A 6,000-nucleotide genomic window follows, 5' to 3' on the forward strand; every position below is an offset into this window, starting at 1 on the left:
TTGTCAAGTGCCCGCAGGAAGTGAAACGTGAGGCCGCAGTTCACACGGCCGCGGGTGGCGGCCAGAGCTCCCGCGAGTATCCGGTGAGTATACGGCGTTACTGTGGTGATTTGGAATGAGTACCCAAAAACAAAGGCCAAACAACCAGGGTTCAAGACTACCGTACCATAGTACGACCTCACAGCCTCATAACTGTAAAAGTGCCCGCAGATGAGTGCATCCGCGGACAAAAAGGCCATGGACACTTTTGATTCCCGCGGGCAAATTTTGGTCACCCGCAGGAATATCTCCATGGTGACTTTCCTGTAAACGTGGATTTGCCTGTCATGTGAATCGCCTATTACCATTATTACGAGCAAAAGCAACACAAGAGGAGAAACCAGGGTATGATAGGAAGATAATAATTATTATTATCACTCCCTTAGTATTGACTCACATAGATTTTTGCCATACCTAAGCAGTCAAATATTCCTGCATATTTCACTCCTCAGGGCTATATTGACTGCTTATATTTGACTGCTTAGGGTTGCGCAGTTGAACGGTGCCTAGTGCTAGTGGCGCAGCATAGTCGCTGCATGAGTAGGTGGTGGTGCAACGGTTGTGCAATCATAAAACCGGGATTCATGAGGTTATGGTTTTGGAATTTGAAATACGGACTGTTTGTCGTGATAAATCTAATATTGACTTCGTACTTGGTCAGTATAGGAAATAAAACCTCGTAAAAGACCTCGGCTCCGCCTCGGTCTTTTACTCGGCTTTTATTTCCTATATTGACCTCGTACTCAGTCAATATTAGATACATAATAGTACACAGGTGTGGAAATAGCAGTAAACACCTGCACTGCATGATCGATGCAGGAGACCAAGATTGCAGGGGTCTGTCTATAACTCCGGGGTTGTGAACTCTTGGTTGGATATTGATTTTTATAAGGATTGTCCAAAGGCTGTCAGGTCAGGGCGTATCAAGGGGCTTTCATGTTGACTGAGGGGTGACACATGTACATGTATTCTGCAAACTGTGAGTTTGTCGAATCAAACACACACACACACACACACACACACACGTACACACACACACACACCATCTGACCATTTGACGCCCATCGCCGGAGGCGATGATAGCGATGCAAAATCATAAAATAGCATCACTCCAGGTTCACACCGTCGGATCTCACGGGGGGGGGGCAAAGGGGAAAAAATGTTTGTCCTCCAAATAGGACTCACAGCACACTACAATGTAAGTGTGCTGTGAGTCCTATTTGGAGAAGTCTTGCTGTACCACGTTGAGTAGGGCCCGGTGTAATATGCCCGAAACTTTGCCGAAAATGCTTTTGGGAAATTTTCGTAAACGATGCCGAAAATGCTCGGAAAATGCTCACTTTTTTTGCAAGAATCGCTCTCTACAGTATCTTCATCTTCACCACTGTCATCTGAAACACACTCAATAAGAGACTTGCTCAAGTCTGCCATGGTAAACAATTCATAATCCATAAACTACTCAACAAGAAGCTAACCCACGGAACGCGGAAGTGACGTTCTTGTTTGGGAAGTTTTTCTTCTCTCAATTTTTATATACAACGGCCAAGTGCTCCGTTTCCCCCGAAATGCTGCATCGATGCATCACGAGCCCAAAGTGCTGGGTACGCGGATTGTACCGAAAATGCTAAAAAAAATGCCGGCATATTACACGGGGGCCTAGCGTTGAGCCATAAAATTTCACAGTTCCAAACTGAACTGGACAAAGGGCACTCTAAGTCTAACACACATTATCCCAGGTTAGTTAGGTAGGCCGTGGCTCACCATGGTCGGACGCCTACCGAACTAAACTCAACGTTACTGTATTCACACACTCGCGTAAAGGAAGACTGAAGAGAACAGGGAGATTGAAGGAAGACAGGAAAGAAAATGCCATACCTAGTACCTGGAATCAGCGTTAGTAACCATGGCGGCGGATGGAGTTATCTTGCTAAATCCTACATATAGGATTTTGGTCATATTTTTCAACTCAAAATGGGTGTGGCATGAGAAAAGCAAAAAGTATGTGACCAATTCTTCCTTGCTAGGTCTTAGTAGATATCGAGAGTTGAATAAGATAATTTTTTCAAACACTAACATCTCAGGCTCATCTCCTTGCCCAATATTACTAAGGCCTGTGCCCTATTTTTCGAATCCTATATCCTGGATCTAGGATTTGAGATTTTATTGGACCTTGTTTTCAAAACCTGGTAGTTTCATGACGGCATGCGCGATATGTCGTCATGAAACCACCCCGTGCCACACCTGCAATGTTCTTCTGCACATTCACTGCTTCAGTCCTTTCCATGACAGCAGCTGAACAATTAATTATGCTCAAATTTCCAATTATTGCTGAAAATGGGTATTCATCAGAAATATTATCGCCCTATGAATCTAAGGGTGCGTTCTTAAATTCTCTAGCTTCTAGGAGAAGAAGAAAAGAGAAGTCGAAGAAACTGGGATTCTTCAAGAACGGGTCTCGAAGAATTCGGAGATATTTTGCAGATGTCAAGCAAAATGAAGCGCCGAATTGGCCGCGATCTTGAGTGCCACGAATAATAGTATGCGCTGTGCGTATGCGAAAAGGGAAATGCGTACACTCATGATCAACACGTGGCTTTTAGCCTAGTTCGCATGCGCTGATCCCAAACCGCGGGAATCTCCAAGTATCAACCACCTCTGAAGCTTGGAGAGCTTGGAGAGCTTTAGAGAGCCTCCTAAAATTCGGAGAGGATATAAGAACAGCTCTCGAACTTTTCGGAGAGTCTCCAACTTTTCTGAGAGGATTTAAGAACGCACCCTTAAATGTAAACATTCATGCCTCAAACATAATAATTTTACAACTAATAGTAATAATTAATTACTTCCATGAAAACCATTATACAGGAGAAATGTTATGTACTAACGGGGTTTATGTACTAACGAATTATGTACTAACCGACAAAATGTGTATGGAAGTGACCACGTTTCGTCCGGGACTTGAGATTTCTTATGTACTAACGGGGTTTATGTACTAACCGGACTCGTATTAACGGGGGACGACCTGTACCGTTTATGTATGGTACCAAGAGTTTATGGACTCTTGTCAGTCTTGATGGTACTTGAGGAAGAAGGCCTGTACTGTGCGTGGGGATTGCCCTATCAAAAATTTGATTTTGACAATAATAACAACGGCATAAAAGGCACACATTTTCAAATCCTATAATAATTATAATTATAACAATATTGACTGGTTTGAGGGAAAGAGACAAACGGGAAAAGTCTGAAGAAAAAATTGACTGTCACCACCAGGACTCGAACCAGGGACCTTCGCTTGTAGCCAGCTATGCTCTAACCACTGAGCTATGGTGTAGTCGTCATCCCAGCAGAGGCCGTTCAACAATATAAGATTTTTGGCAAGAGATGGCGGAGGGCGAGCCAGGTTTTATCTTCATCTTGGTTGAGCTGGTCACTCAGAGCGGCTAGCTCGGCGTCAGACGAATCACGGGTCTTGAATCTTGGTCTTCACATTGTCGATAGCATCACTTGGCGTGACATCAAGAGTGATGGTCTAGCCAGGAAGAATGTTGACGAAAATCTGCATTCCACCACGGAGACGAAGTACCAGGTGAAGAGTTGACTCCTGCTGAATGTTGTATGTTGTAGTCACTCAGGGTTCGGCCGTCTTCCAACTGTTTGCCGGCGAAAATCAAACGCTGTTGGTCTGGGGAATATATACTTCTTGTCTTGTGCAGCAGCCAGCCTGTCGTCGTCCTCATCAGCTTCGCCCTGATCACCACCGGTAGTATACATGAACGTAGTGGTTCGCTTGAAATCGCCATGGCCCATGGGAGTCTCCAGTGTGTCCCATGCGGAGAGAAGGTTGATCCACGCTAGCAGTAGTAATAGCACCCTGACTGTGCTGCTAGCTAAGAAGCAGGGCCAGGCGCAGGAAGGTAAGAAACATGGTTCTCATCTTGATTCTGCTCACGATGCTGTAACGTTAGCAAGTTGAGCCATGGTGAAAGAATAGATTCAAAGTTTGGACAGGACAAGGGGGCTCACAATGGTTCAAATGCTAAAGATTACTGTACCACCGCTGCCACCAGTGTATTGCGTCACCGAGTGGTCTAGGAGGCACACACAAGAAAACTCGACCACTCGGTGACAATAGGTTCTTCGGCTCAACCTGCCTGAAGTACAACTTTTAATAACAATATGTAAAAACACAACTGCTCCGACTCAATCTGCCAGGAGGAACTGAACTGAACGGAACTGAACGGAACGGAACTGAACTGAACTGACACAATATAGAGCAAGGAAAAGGTTTTATAGCCAGCGATAAGAGTTCTGAGAAGTAACGCCTACCGACCATGCTCGAATAATAGACCATGCTCAAATAGTAGACCCTCCTAGAGGCCTCACAGAAAAATAGTAGACCATGCCCGAATAAGGGGCCATCCGTAAATATAGATATTTATTTAGAAACGAAAACTAGTCGTTTAGGGGGGAGGGGGTTTAGCGCCTGTTCGTTTCTCGAAAAATATCGATGCACAGTTTGTATGTGTGGGCACGTCCAGAAAAGAAAAGATATCAATACTATGCATCGTTTGTATGTGTTCGTTTCTGAGGGAGGGGGGTTGAAGAGAAACAACTAGTTTTCGTTTCTAAATAAATATCGGTATTTACGGATGGCCCCTAAGAGACCCGGTCTCTTATTTGAGTTCATCGCTTTGCGCATGCGCACTAAGAAAGCACGTGGTGGATCAAAAAAGGACGCGATTTTAGGTTGCGCAACTACAATTTTTGTAGTGGCAAGTGCTTTCTTTCATTATTTGAGCACGGTCCACTATATTTTCATCGGCACATCGCTGGAAATGGTGGATTTTTAACACGTCATAATATAGAACTTCTATATTATGACGTGTTAAAAACCTTCTATATTATGACGTGTTAAAAATCCACCATTTCCAGCGATGTGCCGATGAAAATATAGTGGACCGTGCTCAAATAATGGACCATGCCAAAATAAGAGACCGGTCCATAATCGTCGGGAATCGAACCCGCAACCTATCCATTGGAAATCGCTGCACATACCACTGCACCATATGGGACACACACACACACACACACACACACACACACACACACACACACACACACACACACACACACACACATGCACACACACACACACACACACATTATTATTATTATTATTATTGTAGAAAAGAAAAGGACATATGGATACGAGTTAAGAGTAGCTCTCCATCACTGTAACTGGATACTATATACAGTCAGAAAGTGCAATAACTAGGCACAAAACTGACAGAATACTGAGACATTCGACGTCCTGACACCTAGCTTCAACTTATCTCCGTAGCGCTAACCGACAGCCTTCCAACTTGGAAGGTTCAAGGTTATGAAAAGACCAAAGAGGGGAAGGCAAGCGCAACGAAAACAAGCAAAAGCTACAGTCCCAACGGAACAAAGAATGTCCATTGTATATAGTATCCAGTTACAGTGATGGAGAGTTACTCTTAACTCGTATCCATATGTCCTTTTCTTTTCTACATTTATTTATGGCTCAACATCCGAGTTTCAAATTATTATTCCCGTAGCTATGCAGAAGACGTTACTTCAGCAACGTCTGGCGCTAGCCAGGGTCCACACAGCTTTAATTTGGTAATTGTGTGTTTGTTTGTTTGTGTCACGCCTGGCGCTATCCCGTATCTGTCCCGTACCGTACCATACCATCAAACACAGCTGGCCACATACAGCTGGCTGCAATATTCAAATAGGGCTTTCAAACGCAAGATCATAACGTGAAGCAACTTGGAAGAATGGGTATGAATGCGAAGTGTATTGGGGAATGCATGTAGGGCGTTAGTGCGGGTTCGAATCCCAGGATATGCCTAAAAAAATAGGAGAATTGAAAAATTTATAACATCCCTATGCTTTTTTTGCCGTCATCAAGGCGGTAGACGGTGTCGTGTTACCCTCGAT

This window comes from Sycon ciliatum, chromosome 1, assembly GCF_964019385.1.
Source record: "Sycon ciliatum chromosome 1, ocSycCili1.1, whole genome shotgun sequence".
Classification (NCBI taxonomy): Eukaryota; Metazoa; Porifera; class Calcarea; order Leucosolenida; family Sycettidae; genus Sycon; species Sycon ciliatum.